Consider the following 19,607-nt stretch of genomic DNA (forward strand, 5'->3'; position numbering starts at 1 on the left):
TTTAAAAAAATTAAGGTTGGCAAAAGTTTTAACTATCAGAATGTACAAACTGTACAAACAGTTATAAACCATAGACTGCAGTGCAAAGAAGCTGTAGTGAGGAGATATATTACTTGTATGGTTTATAACTGAAATGAACTGAATGCACATAACTCTTATAACATCATTATGTCCAGGTAGCTATACCAAGAGTACAGAGAATATTCCATCCAAACAAATGTACATAGTCTCCAAGCCTGACCAAGAATATAGAGAATAAATTCTATAAGATGTTATATTTAGTATGGAATTACAAGTTATAAAGACAAGTAAATGAATGAGTTTGCATATCAATCAAATCAGCTTGCAAAATTTCATTTTGCCTAATAGTATCCCTAACTCCATACTCATAGATTCTAGTATTATCTACCTCATGTGCTCTGAAGACCAAAAACCTATTCATTATATCTAGATTTGTAAATAGAAGTATGCCAGGTGTTACACTGCTATAAAGCATCATCCAACCAAAATGTCCTGCACTTGGGTATGTTTTAACTCATGAAATTCTATAATCAGCCTAGTGATTGCTGAAACTTCTGGAAGTTGAAATCTACACTATGGAAGATGTTCACCTTGGGAAGGCTGATCTACATTCAGAGGCCTGTAAATTTATTAGCTTCCACTTTTCTTGTACTCTCAGTGTCAATTATTATTGAGGTGTTTATCATATCCTGATATTTCTATGTCATGTATAGGAATGCTAGCAAAGACTAAAGAACATTAGGATTTTAGAGAATATTTCACACGGGGAAATCCATCAATGTCAAAATACAGTTCCTAGAGTTTCCTGCATCAGTGAAGGAATTGTTCCAGTTGGGTTGATTTGTTCCAGAAATCTCAGAATATCTTGAAAGATATGGATAAAATATAGAGAAATCAATGTACATAAGAACTTTCAACTACAAAAGTTAAATGTAATTCATTTCCTCCCTAAGAAATATAGGCTAAATATTCAAACTGCATCCCTTTTAATATTAATACACAGGAAAATGCCCTTTCCTTTTCATGTTTGAGCTTCTGATAATATATTAGTACTATCTATATAGGTGGTTGGCATTTCTGCAATACTTACAGAATACCTCTGCCTTTTTATCATATCACATAAACTATGAACTATCTCTTTCTTCTTCTGATATATAAATATATTGGTAGTCTCTCTATAGCAGGAAACCATCTTACTGATGCAAATCCTTCACATTTATGGCTTCTATTACTGGTTTATTCCCAGTAGATGATTCTTCTCCAAGCCAAGTGCTAAAAACAAAATTATCAGTTAAATTGACCCATGTCCATTTAAGACCAATAAGGACTTAATAAGATTAGGGAAGGTTGTCACAAGCCTTTCTAATTCATCAGCATTAATGCATGAGTAGCAAGTTGAAATCATAGGAACTCCTAACTATGGTTAGTTATGGTTTTAATGAACCTCAACACAACTTGCAAAAGAAATATGCTTTTCAATTGTTTAGTTTTCATAGCTTTGTCAGCAGATCCTAAGGCTAGTTTAGCTGAGAAAGAAACACATTAGATGGACATTGTAGAATGTAGGTAGAATTTTTACCTGATATGAAAGTCAAAATCTCTAATAGTGATAGTATATCCATAAAAATACTACCATTAACTCTGCTGGTAAAAAGTTGTGCATACATTCTAATTAATTAAAAGTTCTAGTACATTATAACTTTACTTCTAGATGGTATATACCAACAGCTAAAGGCTTGCTTCACCTTGGCATGTCTCCTGATTTCCTTCTAAACCTGGGTTACAACAAATCCATGGAGCTTATTAAGCAAAACTTAGAAGATATTGAACTTCTGCATAATTTAATAATAGCCCCTAGATTATATTGTGAATTAAAAACAAACAGAAACTGCAGGTTATTTATTTAAGTTATCCTAAACTAACCTTAAAGTGCTGAGGCACTTACTTTTTCAGTGAATTTGACACCCTAGAACAGGAGTGTCAAACTGTTGGCCCATGGGTCGGTTTCATCATACTGGAGCCGCGCCGACCCCATTGCCGGCAACGGCAAAAAAGCTCCGATACGTTGCGTGACATCACGTGACGTCGAAAGTTTGACATGTCTGCCCTAGAATGTATTTTTCTAAGGATAAATTCTATGCAGAACTGCATTTTCAATGAATTAACCCACAAATGGAAAGATTGTTTAGCTGCCTTGATCACTGATATCTAGATATCTTAAATGACAGATATCCTGAAATCACTTAATTGCTAAGTTTTGTGCCTTACCTATACATTATATCTAGATTTGTACATAGAAGTATGCCAGGAGTTACACTGCTATAAAGTTGTTCTTGAGTTGTTTAACATGTTGAATTAATCTTTGATTATAATAAACAATTATAACAATATTCTAATTAATAGCTTAAATGGTTGAAAAAAGGCTTGGGAAACATGAAAGCCTAAGTACAGGTGCAATTTGAAACAAAATCTCCCAGCATGTTAGAAGCTAACAACATTTATTGTAAACTCTGCAATTGTCTCAATTTTCTTTCTACTTATATTCTTATATTCCACATATGCCATTGGACAATATTGTCAGTTCAGGTGCTTTGTTCAAGACATAATTATATGCTAGTGTAAAAACAAAAACCACCTTGAGAGGTAAAGCTGGGGGTATCAAAACATGGTATCAAAACATATTTACATTATTAAGTATGGTTAAAAGTATGTACCTTTCAAAGCTAAATATCAGAGGCAAATGAGATGTGATGGAGTTAGATTTTTTTTCAAAAACTCATCTTGCCTTTAAGCAGATACCATCTGACAAAAAAGTTATTTCAAGGGGCCGGTGTAAAGTGTCAGCAGCAAGATGTTGGACAGACAGTTAATTTAGCTGTTCTCTAGCTGTGCTAGAACCAAAACTACCCATAGCATGCAAGGAGAGAAAAGAAGTACAGGTAGTCCTTGACTCACTGGTACTGAAAAATGTGACTTATGATCTTTTTTCATAGTTATGAGCTTTGCATCATCCCCATGATCATGTGGTCAAAATTCAAATGCTTGGCAATTGGTTCATATTTATGACATTTGTTGTGGCCCAGGGTCACATGATCACCTTTTGCAACCTTCTGACAAACAAAATCAATGGGGAAACCAGATTCACTTAACAACCAGATTACTAACTGATCAACTGCAGCGATTCACTTAACAACGGTGGCAAGAAAAGTCATAAAATGGGCCAAAACTCACATAACAAATATCTGACTTAACAATAGAAATGTGAGCTCAATTATGGTCATAGGTTGAGGACTATCTGTAATGAGGGACAGTGTAAACGTACTTGTTTCATCTCTGGTTCAGGTGTATCTGTGGAGGTGATAAAAGTGTTAAAAAAGATCAAGATGACAGCTATGATTGAAACCCTTTGTTACATGCAATATATGTGTGACACACATAAAAAATGGGCAGGGCTTCGTTTCCTGTGGCGCTGCGCTGCGCCAATGGCAGCTACTTTGTAGCTGTCCATCTGAGACAGTGTAAAAACTGCGGAGACAGCAGACATCAGCTGTCCCGCGGTTTGAAACTTCTTTCCCGGGCAAAGGGAAGGAGGTGAGTTTTTTTTGCTTGGATAGTGGTAGAACCTCCAAGACCTCAGAGATTTTTTTGGGGGGTTGAAGGGTGAGTTCCCACGGAGTCCGAGGCATTCTCCACTTCTCAGACTTCTTTGTCCCTTTTTGTTTTGGGACAAAGCAAGACGCCGCTTCCACATCTGCAATTAAAGTGAACTGGTGAGTTGATTTTGAAGCGGACAGAGCTGATCAGGGGAATTTATATGTTCATTTTGAACTTTAACTCTGGAGAAGAGAAGAACAATCTTTTCCTTTTCTTCATTGTAAGGGAAAGTAAAATGGTGATGAGAAGTTTCTTTTTCTCATGCGCATGAAAGGAAAGTGAGGAAAGGACTTTCACTTTTTCATTATTATTATTTTTTTTTGTTATAAAGCTTTAGTAACTTTTGGGACTTTGGATGTTTGCATGAGAAGGATATATTCTTTTTTTCCCTCTTTATAAATAGAAGAGGGATTTTCTTTTCCCTCTTCTTTTTGTTTTTTTTCTGGTCTTTTGGATTTTTTAAGAAGGAGAAAAACTTTTTAAAATGGCTTCGAAGCGTCAAGTGATCTCTGCTGTGCCTAAAGTGGCTTCTTCTCTGGCAATACTCACAGATCAACAACCTAAACCTAGATCACCACCACCCTCTCCGCCTGTACCACCACTTACGGTAAAAGATATTCAAGATGTTATGGGTAATGTTGTGTGTCAAATTAGAGAAGAAGTGAAGGAACTTTTAGAAGAGAGAAATAAAATTATGAGGGAGGATATAGTACAGGCTCTGCAAGGACTCGCCTCTGTTGTTGAAAAGTTGGACTGTCATCTTGAGGATGTTGCAGATAAAGTGGATTTATTGGAAAACCGTGTGGAAAGTGTGGAAAAAACAGTGGAGAATTCACAGGATGAAATTGTTATGTCTCAGTATAGAGAAATGGAGTTCGCTTTAAGAATCAGAGGCTTGAGGGAAAATATGCAAGAAAATCTGAGGGAGGTGGTGGCAAATGATATTGCTGGGATATTGGAGAGGGATCCAGAGGAGATATTGAAAGAACTTTTTAATAGTATATTGATGGGTTTAGACACACCTCCATCTTGGAGAAGGGCTTTTATTTCCTTGATTCCAAAAGAGGATCAAGATCTTACTTTACCTAAAAATTATAGACCTATATCTCTTTTGAATATAGACTATAAATTTTTTTCAAAAATTTTAGCAAATAGATTTATGATTGTATTGAATCAAGTGATACATACTGATCAAACAGGGTTTATAACTGGGAGATATATGAAGAATAATGTTAGACAAATTATTAATTTAATAGAATATTTGGACAAAAATAATCAGATTCCTGCAGGTTTGATTTTTTTAGATGCTGAGAAAGCCTTTGATCAGTTAAATTGGCAATTTATGTTAAGATTGGTTGAAGAGATGAATTTTGGGGATAAAATTTTGCAAGCTCTTAGAGGTATTTATCAAAAACAATCGGCGCAACTTATAATTAATGGAGGTTTATCTGAGGTTTTTCAAATTGGAAAGGATACAAGACAGGGATGTCCATTGTCCCCTTTGTTGTTTGTTTTAACATTAGAAATTTTGTTGATTAAAATTCGTGAATCATCTAAAATAAAGGGAATAATGATTAATAAGAAAGATTACAAGTTAAGAGCTTTTGCTGATGATTTGGTTGTTACTTTGTCTCAACCAACCTATTCGGTATTGGAGTTGTTACAGATTATAAATCAGTATGGGCAAGTTATCTAAAAATATGTCTAATTTGGATAAGGAGATTTTAGTTAATTTGACAGGTTTTGAAATTGTAAAAAAGCTAAAATATTTTGGGGTTTATATAACTGTCTCTAATGCAAAATTGTATAAAAATAATTATGAAATGTTATGGCTTAAAATGTAGAAGGATTTGAATGATTGGAAAAAATTGCAATTATCTTTGTTAGGGAGAATTGCTGCAGTTAAAATGAATGTTCTGCCAAAGTTTCTTTTCTTGTTTCAAATGATACTCATTTTAAAGAAAGAGATAAATTTAGAAGAATGGCAGAAGGGTATTAATAGATTTATTTGGGCTGGGAAAAAACCAAGAGTTGAGCTTAAAATTATACAAGATGTTCGAGAGAGAGGTGGACTCAAGGTGCCGAATTTGAAATTGTATTATGATGCAGTGGTTTTAACGTTGATTAGTGATTGGGTTAACTTAACAAATTCAAATATACTTTCTTTGGAGGGATGGGATTTATTATTTGGATGGCATGCGTATTTAATTTATAATAAAAAGGTGGATAGGGTTTTTAAGTCCCATGTTTTAAGAATTGCTTTATTGCGTGTCTGGAAGAAATATTATAGATTAAATTTCAGAATACTGTTGTGGGGAATTCCTGGACACGCAATAGAGGGGATAAGGAAAGGAGTGAAAATGGATAGGATTTCTTATAAACAATTGCTTAAGTGGGAAGGGAATAATTGGCAATTAAAATCTATGGAGGAATTAATGCAAGAAAATATTATTTATTCTTGGTTCCAGTATAGGCAATTATTAGAAAGATGGATTATAGATCAAAAAGTGGGTTTTGCTATGGAAGATGTGAATTTGATGAAACAAATTAAAGATCAAAGTAGAACTCATATAAAAAGAGTTTATAATGCTTTAGTGGAATTGGATTCAGAAACAGAATTAGTTAAAGATTGCATGGTTAAATGGGCTCAGAATTTTGAAGAGCCGATTTTATTAGATACATGGGAGATAATTTGGGTGAGGAATGTTAAATTTACTCAAGCTCAAAATTTACGAGAAAATTTTTATAAAATGTTTTATAGGTGGCACCTTGATCCACAAAAGTTGTCTCGTATGTATCCGAATGCACAGCCCAAATGTTGGAGATGTGGTTGTCTGGACACAACGTACTATCATATTTGGTGGTCATGTAGAAATGTAAAGGCTTTTTGGATTAAGATTTGGTGGAACATTCAGAAGATTTTTAATAGAAGGATAAAATTTACACCACAATTATTTTTGTTAGATATTATTGTAGACTGTGATGGTAAAGAGATTACCTTAATGTTAAATTTTATTATGGCGGCAAGGTTGCTGATTGGGCAATATTGGAAGAAGGATTCCTTGCCTATTATAGAAGAATGGTTTCTCAAAGTTTCTCATTTATCAGAAATGGCAAAAATTTCGGCTTATCTGAAAGACCATTCACAAGAGAGATATATTTCGGTGTGGAAAAGATGGGTAAATTTTGTACAGAATAAATATGGGATTAGGAAATATTATTTAGCTTTTGAATGATTTATAGTTTAAACTGGGTATGGTTGATTTAGTTTCTATGTATTGGAGTTAAAGTACTTTAAAAATTTTTTGGATGTATGTATAGTGGATTGATGTTCATTTAATTTGTATGGGTTTTTTTTGTTTCTTTAACCCTGTATTCAGCTCTGGGAAGGAGGGGGGAGGGTTATGGGGTGGGAGGGGGGTATTTTATTGTAAAAAGTTTATAAAAATTTTCAATAAAAAAAATGGGCAGGGCTTCAGGCACATTTTCACAGCCCCAATCAGAACCCTCTTTGAGTATATGAGCCTTATGGGCTAGAAAAAAATCTTCCTTTCATCTGAAAAAGGTAATACATTGATATTTCTTAATTTTAAAACTGGCAGTTTAATGTGTAACTCATGGTGAAAAAAAAGAGAGATTATCCTATATGCTCATTGCACAGTCATACCAATCCAAGATGGCAATTATCTCAAGGGGATGATTACTTAATTTACTACTCATGTAGTTTACACACAGTTGAAGATGAAAAGAAATTATAATGAATCTGACTAAGCAAAGAAAACATTGGGTAGGTTCATCCATTGCATTATACCATGAGATGGTTAGATTGGTTTTGGCTTAATGAAGTCTGTGAGCTCTGACATGATTAAACCACTTTGTGGTTAAATATTTACTTGATTCAGTCAGTATCATTGCCAGAAAAAGAAGGGCTGATATACCATGATGATTAACTGGTGTAAGAGGTCTACTAGCAGCCATGTTATGTGACAAAGACATATGTTTGTTTTAGTATAGGTTTTAGTATAGGTTCAGAAAGAAACAGCTAAATAGTGAATGCAAAATGTTGGTAGTGTTATGAAAACGCAATATTAATTCAAATGAAAATAATCAATTAAAAATCTTAGAAATTTAATGAACTCTTTTATGATATAATATTAAATAAAAAGAATGTTTAGATTTGAAATAGACCTCCAGAAAGAGGCAATATTTTTTTATATTGTAGTATTTTTTAAAAAAAATTCTTGGTTTTCAGGAAGGACAATAAAATACTGAAAGAAAAGAAATAAAACACTTAATGTTGATATATTGATATATGGATATTTGCTAGACTATTGATAATCTCGAAATGAGATTTCACCATTGATAATAATTCAGAATATGTGTGAAGTCAAAAAGGGTTTTATTGAATACTTTGCCATTCTGGATTTTTAAATAATTCAAATTCCTTTTGAAATAACTGAATTTCTTAAGATTTTGATTAGAAATCAATTGAAAGAATACTCATACACTTATTTGCAAAATTTTAAAAATCCCTGTAAATTTCAGATTGAGAATATCTCAGAATATAAATTTATCATGATGCTTTGCTGCCTTTAGTTCCAAAAATATATTACAATTTTGAATCTAAAAAGTGCTTTGCTGTGTAGTCAAAAAGATCAGATATAAAAAAAAAAATCTGATTTTTGAACTTGGTCATCTACATTCCATAAAGAGACAGAAGTTCAAGTATATCCCATTCTATGCAGCAGTACTGCAGGCCACTTTAGCTGACTGTGTTCAGCAGGTCAGCGGTTCAAATCTCACCGGCTCAAGGTTGACTCAGCCTTCCATCCTTCCGAGGTAGGTAAAATGAGGACCCAGATTGTTGGGGGCAATGTAATATATATATATATATATATATATATATATATATATATATATATACATTGCTTACTGGTATACACCGCTTAGAGAGTGCTTGCACTTAAAGCGGTATATAAGTCTCATAAAATAAATAAATAAATAAATATTCTTAACAACTTACCAATTGTCTTAAAATGTTTAATATATTAAGAAATAAATTCTTTTAAGTACATATATTAACCTTGAAAAAAATATTCATTTCTGTAATATTTATCTTTCCCCTCCTATTTATGGGGATTTTTAATCATCTGGTTATATCAGTGTTAATCTGGAATAAACAATATGAAATGTTTTCATTTACAAATGCAGTGATTTTTCTTGGAATGATTATTCGAGGATATTTAAAGTAATTGAAACACCAAATAAAAGTTCACTTTGTACAAATTTCCAGAGAATTTAGAGCCAACAGAAAGTATGTGGGACTTATTTATTTTAATTTAGTAACCTGAATGTATACTAAACTAGAAATAATCTCTTTTTAAGTAGTCAAATATTTCAAGGTTTTATACAGCCCTATTTATTTTAGTGCTATCTAAGTGTTATCTCAAGTGTCTATAACATGGCTTCTGATCACAGTACATCTCCTTTGTGCTGGTTTCCCCTTTACTTTATTAGGTTTATAATATCTAGGCTGCAAAATTAGCAGCAAAGAGTGGAATTTTTGCAGGCTAGATATCTTTCTTTAATATTTAAACTGTTGTAGTTCTCCTTTTGCATTAACCAATGAAAAGAAGTCTACACCTCCAAGGGCAGTAAAACAATGCTGCTGAGATCACGTGGCTTTTTTTTTATCCCCTACCATTCAAATATTATTCATAAATACCTGACATGAGGATATCTGGAAATTTGTAAAAAAGTAAATAAGTACGTGCAAGTGTCTGAATATATACTAAACCTAGGAGAGTTCTAATTGAAGGAAGGTTGCTATCCAATCTTTGAGCAAATATTCTCCTTGATACATATATAAAGAAGGTTATTTTGACCTTCAATTCTGAATAGCAGTTAAAATAGTCTGATTTATCTTGCATGATTTCTCGTGAACTTGATTTGTGTTATCTTCCCTTGATGTAACTTTGTATGAATATTCCATGCCTTTAGGTCTGAACTTTTGCCATGCATCCACTTAACACGTGAGAGAACAAATGAACATTTGTGTTTTATAATTAAGTCCCATATAACAGCTTCGTCTATAAAACTCCTGTGTTTAAGTGTCTGTTACAAAATGCTTCCGTAACATTTATACTTTCCAAACTTGTTTCTCAAAAAAGAAAAAAAGAAAAAGAAGAATGGAAGTATTCAGTGCTCATTTAAAACCATTCATTTTTTTAAAAAAATTAAAATTGCTGTTTACTTGGTTAAATAAGAAAACCAATTACAGTGATATTAATTTCAAGAAATGCAAGAGATCAGACGTTTCATTTAATGGACTATATTTGAAGGTCTACAGTAGAATACATACATATAACTTTAATATTCAGTGTCCTGCTTAAAATGTGTTATTGGCACATTAGATTTATATCCTGTGTTTTCTCCAAGATGCCCAGGGAACATACAAAATTCTTCCTTTATTATTTCCCTGAAACAGCAGTCTTACGAGGCAAGCTGACATGAGAGAGACTAAGGTAACCAGTAAGCTTTCAAAAGTGAAATTGCACAAAGAAAATTCAAATTTAGACAATTAAAGAAACAAGTCCCTATTTATATTCAGGACTTTTTCACTCTTTTGCTTAATTTCAAATAACCCAATTTATTTACATAGCTTCCTGTAGAGAAAGTATGGATAGATGAGCTCAGTCATCCAACTCATGGTTGTCCCAAAGGCAACTGGATTTGAACTGAAGAGACAACTGAAGCTTGGATGAAAAGAAAAACAAGAAAGTCCACTTGCCTCTTGAAAAAAGCACCTTTGGGACAAGAAAGAGTTGGGCAAATTTTCAGCCAAATTTCATTTGGGAAGGAAAAATTAATTTGTCTTTTTAAAAAGCCATTTGTCACAAAAACCTTCTGACAACAACAACAACAACAACAACAACAACAATAATAATAGTAACTATTATTTAACATAACTTTTCTCTCTCCAAAGTTACTGAAAATAGTTGTGCTAGATACTAATCAAATTAAGTACCTGCACTCAAAACTGTCACAACATGTGCCAGCAGTATAGTAGAAAACAAAAAGCAAGTCTGAATTATCAATCATGTCACCATAATAGAAGGAGAACATACTGGCAGTTTCTGGAACATCTAATGGTGCACTATTCCAAAGATAAATGCTTCGAGCTTAGAAAACTATGATGTACTAAAAAAGCTAATGGTCACTTAATGCAATATTGTCCATATTGGCTAAAGAAAATCTTTAGGGCTTAAAGCAGGAACCTTCCTGGCCCTATACAGATTCAAGGTATCTTTGCATGCAAACCAGTATTGAACTATGACCCATATTCTGCTCGGCTGTTGCTGCTATTATCCAAACTCTTTGGATATCATTCAACATGGTACCTAGTTTATGTACAGTGACTTATTTCTCTGAAAATAAGGAATTTTAATAGTATGTGCTTAAATGAATGTGGCTGCATGGATTTGGGGCAATGTGTACTTATTCTGGTGAGCTGCTTTGTCAATTTACTAAAATAGTCACAGCAGGGGTGAGATGGTGATACAAAAGGCAAGACAATGGCAGCAGCTGAGCAATTGCTCCCCTCTTCCTTTTTTATTGTGTTCCTACCGCCTTCCCTCTTTTGGACACCTCTCAGCTACAACTGTCAAGGCCACATTAGTGCAAACTATTAAATCAGGCAGTGTAAACAACCCTGAATGAAGTATACTGTGTTTTCCAAAAATAAGACCGGGTCATTTTTTTTTCCTCCAAAAGAGGCACCACGTCTTATTTTTGGGGTAGGCCTTTCCTCACCTCCAGCACTCAAAGCCCCACCCAGCTGATCCACTTCTTCTGGGCCCAAAGTTCTGCAGCTGCTTTCGGGCCTACATTTTGCAATCAGGCCTTTCCAGAATGCCTAAACATCCAAGTACCAAGCTATGAATTCAATTCATAGCTTGCTGCTCGGCTTCAGAAGTCTTACAGAACTGAGCTATGGATTGAATCCATAGCTCGGTTCTTGGCTGCACTGTGACTGAGAAATGCAGGCCTGGCTGCAGAAGAGGCCTCAGAAGAAGAAGTGGGCTGGCAAGGAGAGGCTTGGCTACAAGGTAACTGGGTGCGGGACAGGTGGGGGACCTCCACATTCCCACCCCTGCCCTAGCTTGATTTTTAGGTGTGTGCCTAGCCCCCAAACTACTTTTGTGATAGGCCTTATATTAGGCCCACTCCCAAAAATCAAGCTAGGACTTATTGTTGGTGTAGGCCTTACTTTTGGGAAACACGGTATCACTGCTCTGACATGAAGTAATATAGTTTCTCATATTCCTTCTAGAAAGTACCAAAAGACATAAACAGGTTTAGAAAGTTACTTTGTTTGAATGCTATCCCAAAAGATGGATAAAAGCTTATCAGAAAATAATTTTCATAGTTTAACATTTTTAAATAGACATAATAATGAAGTTCAGATAAGAACAAAAGTTGCCCTCCATTATTTTAAACTGTGGTTTGATTCCTTTGTTTCTTGATGCACTTCTTGGATTTTTTTCCCCCCTCCCAAACACAGTTCTAGTTTTGCCACTGTTATTAAATTCTCTTTGCTACAGTTGTGAGTGATTTCTCTGGAAACATTCATACCATCCTGGGCTTTGACCTCATCAACTCTCACAAACTAAACAAGGTCAAGCCTGGTCAAAACATGGCCAAGGGAAAGCCAGGTGCAGCACGAAAGTTATGCTGTTGATTTGCTCTTTCCTCTGAGTCACTCCTAACCCCAGTGGCCTGGCATGCTCCAGTGCCCCAAGTGACATCTGTATTGTTTTAAGTGCTATGCTGTATATGAGAAATATATTTCAAAAACAGATTCTGGTGATTTGTAAAGTGACTGTGACATATTCTGCAAGCAGAGGGCAGACATCTTCCGAGACAGATAGAGCTGCTTTGAGCAATTATGCTCTGCTTTCTCAAATTATCCAATGGTTTCAATTAGCTGTGGCATCCCATTAGCTTCCTATCATTTGTTGAAGGGCTGCACGTTAAGATTCTGCTGCGGCCCATTGTCCATGGGCAATGAAAACATAGTATTCTGTGTCTACTGCCGCTGGGCCTTCCTGAATTTGAAAAGCAACAACATAACATGAAGCAAATAGATTTTATAAACTGCGTGATCATATTACTTTTATAACCTAAAGTTGGACTTTCAGTCTAGATAGCTAGTGCTCTGATCCTAAGGATAATGTGCTAACAACATATCAGAATAGGTGTAAATGAATGCTAAAGATTATGATGTTCTGAGGGGAATTAGAGCTGAATACGGTAACACAAATACTTAAGATTCTGTGCCAATGAAAGCCAGTGCTTTTTTAAAAAAAGACTGCAGTTAGAGATACTGTGCTATTAAGACTAATTAATTCCACACAGGTCTGTACTTTAGTATTTCATCAGCATGAGAACAGTAATAGTTTTCTAGACATTTTGGGGGTCTTTATTTGCTTAATTTACACCATTTATTTTTTATACAAATAGAGATAATCATATATTTCCCCAAACAAGGTTAAGTTCAATGTAGAAAATAAAGGGCAACTTTATATTATTTTTGAGAGCCAATTTAGATTTCAGCATTGAATTCAAATTTAGAAATAACATGTTGACTTGACATTCATTAATACTATGTAGAATTGGTTACTGCTTCCTTCTCAGAACTAGTTTGGCTACTTTCCATCCTGAAGAAACAAATTTTTCCTTGGGCCAGGAAGGCCTTGTGAACTTCATTCTTCTAGGAGTGCAATTCTCCTCAGGGTACTTCAAACCCTCCAGTGAAGATAAAGAATTCAGTGGAAAGCATTATGATCTTAGACATATCTTTTTTGTGCCAGCAAAATTAACTTTTTAATTTCCCAAATTGACTTGAATCTTAAAATATTTCATAAGCACTCTTTATAGGGCAGATCATAAATGGTGCACTGAGGGAGATAGTTAGAAAGTTCGGCTGCTTATGCTAACTAGGTTTTTGTTGCTCAGCAAACCATTCTGAAGCCCCCTTCTTCTTGTCTCATCCTTTCTATTCCCTCATGGGTGTATTTTCCTTGCTAGTTTTGTTCTTCAGTTTTAGGCTATGTTTATGGTTTTACCAATTGTTCTTTGTTTTAAACATTTGAAACACTGAAAAAAAACCCAGAGTCATTGTGAGTTGGTTGGCATATAAATTTGATAAATTATTACAATTTATTTTATTTCATTTTGAACAATGGGAATCAGGTTCTCTGATATATAACATAGTGTATGTGCTAATCTACCACACTTTGTCTTAGGTATTGCTATAAGCATAGTTAAAGTGGAACCCTGTCACTATCATTGAAGTAATTGGTGTGAATATGTCATCACGATATTGCCATTTTGATCAGTTGAGAGATAATTCCTTTCATAAAGATTTGTAAATGTTAAACAAATGTATTAGTATTTGTGTTTTGAGTACAATCACTGTGTACCACACTAAACTAAAAGGATTTTTAAAATCACACATTCTCTATCTTTTCAAGCCAGTTCTTTATGTGGATCTGTTTTAAGTCTTTAGAAGTGCTTAGTTTAATAAATGAATTTTTCTGATAAATTCTGAAACAATGAGTCAACCATAGGAAAAGCCACAAGTATTGAAGAAGTTTGTGTTCAGCACAAGTCCTCCCCCTTGCTTCAGTGTTAAATTATGTTCCTTAAGCACAAAATGGTAGGTATACTTCATGTTTTTTTAGTCTCTGACTTTGGAGAAAGCTAAGTTCTAACTGCTTGATGTATCCGAGTGCAAACAGCTCTCAGTTGGCCATTATGTACCTATTAGCACTGATTACTTTCTGATAGCTCTTCACCAGTTGGTTTCACTCACTTTGACAGATTTGGTGCTTTGTTTAACCTTTAAACTGGCGGGGCAATAACACTGCTTGACAGAATTGGAGAAATAATTAAGGAAAACTTAGCTAAGGCATAAGAAAACAACTGTAACAAGGCAGGTCTTTCTGTTTTATTTGAGAAGTTGTCAAATGTCACATAGAGAAAAAAAGAAGAGGAAGAGAGTTGACTGTTTCGTGCAATTAAGGTACCATAATGCTTCAGGATCATATGTTTCCCTAGCCTGTTTCCTCATTTTCATGTATCATCTCAACATCAGAAAAGAACAGATATAAAACTTATTTCCACAAGTGTGTGGAACTTCTGTACACAAACATCCATTAAACACAAAGGAAAATTATTCTATTTTGTGGCTTTTAAGAAAAAAACAGTTTTGATAGAAGACGGTATTTGTAGTTCAGGGTTGAATTGTGGGGTACTTAGCTTGGTTATTTTCTTGCAGAAGTTTCATTATCAAACTAGGTAACATTATATGAATGAAACCTCTGTAAGAAAACAACCAAGCTTAGAGAGCACTAAGGACCTCACAGAAGACAATTTACTGTAAGGGCCAAATCTGAGGATTGGGGTTTTTTTTTGTTTTTTTGTTTCAGATTTCTAGTAGATTCTTCATATTCTGGAAGATTTGGTAAATATTCACAACAAAACAATTGTAAGATTTGAATGCATATTTTTTATTTCAGGACATCCCCTTGATATGGTCAGCTAAAAATGTTCACAAACATCCATGATAAAGTTCGTGTACGTGGAAAGGCAATTGGAGGCAGGACTTTTATATGCCCCCTTGTTCCATTTCTATTTTCAGGCCAGTGGCTTCAAGAGAACATTGGAACAGGCTTCATATCATTATTTATGGACCGCATTTAATTTCTATATCTTATTTTTCACAGTTGAACTTAGATGAATTAAATAGTCTATTTAACCATTTTGTGTCATGCAAAGCACTGACATTAAAAAACAATAAACATGTGTTTTAATCAATGGTGGTAATAAGACCAATCAAGTACCTTTTGTATTCCTTAGTTAGTGGAATATATGTTACTTCACAAAATAATGTCCAGAACTACGTAACTGCTCCTTGAAAAAGCTATATCTGTATGTGTGTGTTAAAGCCAGTGTTGACTGCTAGTGATTGCTTGGACTAGTCCCTGCAGTTTTCTTTCAAGGTGTTTCTGGAATGATTTGCCATAGTCTGTTTCCTAGGGCTGAGAAAGAATTAATGGCCCACGTCACCCAGCTGGCTTTGTTCCTGAAGCAGGATTAGAATACACAATCTCATTGTTTATAGCCTGATGCTTGAGAGACTGTACCTGGCTCTCTCATGAGCATATATGGAGTAGCAAAAATGTAATGTAATTTATTTTTGATTATCCCATTAATGAGGAAAAACTTTTCTTTTGCTCCGGATAAATTTTGGCATTAATTTTCTTTCCACCCATTGGAACAATCTTTACAAGTTTGCATCTGAAGCATGTCTGTAAAGTTTTTGGAAACCACTTTTTTATTCTTATATATCAGAACCTCTTGAAAAAATGGGGTCTCACATAGTAAGAAACCTTTACGCCACCTTTCTTGTTTTATTAATGGGCCTATGAAATTAATTTAATGACCCTAGAAAGTCTGCATTGGCTTAACACCTCAAGAGGTTGAACTAATAATGGGGACAGAGAAAACTATATCTGTTGTCTTTTCCATTTGTTGGCAATTGACGAAGACACATGGTGAAACAACAAGCTCTTTATTACTCTTCTCCTACAACCAAGCAAGCAGCAAAAGGCATGCAGGCCTTTCATAGGGCCTGAGACCCAGACAGTGTGAACCAATAGGAATTGACCATTTTTGCGCCTTGCGCATGCACGCAAGGCTGGCGCCACCCTGTCTGGTCCAGGGCAGCTTTTGGTTTCCTCGGGACCGTTTGTAACAATTTTGAGCCTTCTTTCTGCTCTTAGCAGGTTCAGGACACAACACCCCTCCCCCCTAGATAAAACACACCTAGTTTTACGCACAGATACATTGTTCAAAGGCAGGGAGAGTGTATCCACTCTGGTCTGCACACAGGCAAGACATTTTGACAAAATAATTATTAAATTAAACAAAACACCCCCCAAATCATAATAATTTATGATACTCTTTACTGAGTGTTAACCCCCATCCAGCGACCTATTAGCAAGGTTCCCCATGTGTTGACAGAAACCTCACATAATCCCCTAGATGTTTGGGTGGGCACTTGGCCCACTGTGACCTTCTAATGGCCGGTGAGTGTTCCTGACCTACCTGCTCACCTGCCAGGCTAGGCAGGCCAGGACTTTGGTGCATCAGATACCCGGTTGACCCTCCCAGCTGCTGACGGGCTGGATCCTCTGAGTCCAGGCCAGTGTACCTTGGAGGGGTGGAAGCCCCCGAGTCCACAATGGACTTCTCTTGAGAACACTGTCCCTCGAGCCCAAGCCAGCAGTTGGAGAGGCCTGAGTGGCGGAAGTGCCCCAGTACTCTGTAGTCCCTGTGCACGTGCCAGAGGTGCCAAAGTCAGGAGCCGCCTCCATGGCAACCCCCTTTGCTACAGACTTCCTTTTCGGAGCGATAATGGATGTGCAGGGTGATCCCCCTCTCCTGGGAATTCCTGTTTGGCACACTTGCAGAAACTTGGGATGACCCCCAAACAGCCTCAGCAGCTTGGGAGGCCCTGTTAGGCCTGGGAACCTGTGACCCAGAATACATATTATGGTCCTCCCCCCACCAGAGCAGAGCCAGGAGCGGAAGCTGATCTATGTATCTGTGAAGAACACGACCATCCTCCAAAGCTACTTTGTAGGACAGTGGCCCATAGACCTTGCATACCACTGTTGTGACCCAGAGATGTCCAGGCCCATAGTTCCATGCCCAGACCGGATCGCCCACCTAAAGTCTCCTAGGTGCCCACGGTTGTGACACCTGTGAAGCCACCCGGTCTGGGTGCAACCTGTCCAGTTTGGTGATGAGGCGGCGACCCCAGCGGAGTTCTGCTGGGCTCTTCCCTGTGGCTGTACAAGGTGTGGTGTGGTGTGCAAGAAAGAAATCTGCTAACCTGTGATGCCAGTTACCATAAGTCAGTTTCTTGAGAGCATCTTTGGTAGTGCGCAGCATCCTCTCTGCTTGGCCGTTGGTAGATGGGTGGAAGGGAGCAGAAGTCACATGCCGGATCAAGTTAGCCTGAAGAAAAGCTTGGAACTCAAAAGAGGTAAATTGGGGGCCCTTATCTGAAACCAGCACATCTGGAAGCCCATGTGAGGCGAATATTCCTCTCAACACCTGGATGGTCCTGGCAGTAGTAGTGGAGGAAACAGGAACAACTTCTAGCCACTTGGAATGGCTATCAATGAGGAGAAGGAAGAATTGCCCCTGAAAGGGCTCAGCATAATCTATATGTACCCTAGACAACGGGGTTTGAGTTTCCTCCCACCTATGTACTGGGGCCTGAGGCATTTCAGGCCATGACTGCTGGCACACTTGGCACCTATGCACCTGAGCCTCGATGGCTTTATCGAGCCCAGGCCACCATAGATGGCTGCGTGCAAGCACTTTCATCCTTACTATACTTGGATGTCCCTCATGCAGAGAGAGCAAGATTCTAGACCTCAATGAGGCTGAGATGACTACCCTACTACCAAATAACAGGCACCCCTTGAAAGTGGAAAGTTCATGCTTCCTTTGCCAGAAGCTTTGAAACTCTATCTGGGCATGTGTCAGGCCATCCTGACAACACCCAGGTCAGCACGCGTGTGAGCATGTGATCAGTGGCAGTTTCTGCAGCCACATCCCTAACATTTAGGGAAGATTCAGGTAACTCCTGAATGGAGAGAATGTTAATAGCAGGAGTAGGATCTGCCTCTATTTGTTTGAGATGCAATCTGCTGAGGCCGATTGCGTGGCCCATCTCTTTTCCAGGTTTGTGGATTAGACTATAATCATATGCTGACAGGAAAATTGACCATCTCAGCATACATGGGGAAGTAATGTGTGGTGTCTGTTTGTTAGTTGTAAATAAACCCAGCAAAGGCTTATGATCTGTATAGACTGTGAAATAGCAGCCATATAAGAAATCATGGAATTTCTTTATGCCAGCCACTATGGCCAAGGCTTCTCTGTCAATCTGAGCGTAATTCCGCTCTGCAGATGACAGAGTCCTTGAATAATATGCTATAGGGACCTGTGTCCCATCATCCTTCAGGTGGCTAAGTACTGCTCACACCCCATAAGGAGAAGTATTGCATGTGATGCATACAGGCAGTTGCTCATTGAAATGTGCTAACACAGCATTTGAAGAGAGCAAGGCCTTAACCTCATTGAAACTCCTTTCATGGACTTTAGTCCACTGCTATGGAGCCTGCTTATCTAAGAGCCAATGTAATGTCTCTGCCACTACAGCCTTATGTGGGAAGGGAGGAATGCGTGATAGAAATTTAAGAGCCCCAAGAAAGCTTGCAGCTCACTCTTGGACTTGGGGCTTGATGCCTGCTGAATTGCTTGAAGCTTGGATTTAGCAGGGTGAATGCCTTGGGCATCAATCCTGAAACCTAAGAAGTCAGTGGAAGTGACTCCTATCTTGCATTTATCCTGCTTCAATTTAAGGCTCGCTTTGCGGAAATGAAGCAAGACAGCCCTTAACCTTTCTGCTAGATTTTGAGATGACTCCCCAGCAATGAGGATGTCATCAAAGTAGGGACAGATCCCCAGAATACCACGAAGTGTGTGCTCCATGACACTTTGGAATATGCCAGGGGCTACATTAACCCCAAATTGCAGTCTTTTAACCTTAAAGGCCCCCTTGTGTGTTACAATCATCTGGGCCTCTGCAGTTGCCTCATCAACAGGTAGTTGTTGATAGGCCTGTGCCAAATCAAGTTTCGCAAAGATTCGCCCCCCTTTGAGGGAGGCCAGAATGTTGCTTACAATAGGCACTGGATATGTGTGCTGTTGCAACGCTTTATTCAATGTGCACTTATAGTCTACGCATATGTGGACTTCTCCATTAGTCTTTAGAGGCGTTACTATGG

The sequence above is a fragment of the Crotalus tigris genome, unplaced genomic scaffold (genome assembly GCF_016545835.1).
Source record: "Crotalus tigris isolate CLP2741 ecotype Arizona unplaced genomic scaffold, ASM1654583v1 scf7180000017646.2482762, whole genome shotgun sequence".
In the NCBI taxonomy this organism is placed as follows: domain Eukaryota; kingdom Metazoa; phylum Chordata; class Lepidosauria; order Squamata; family Viperidae; genus Crotalus; species Crotalus tigris.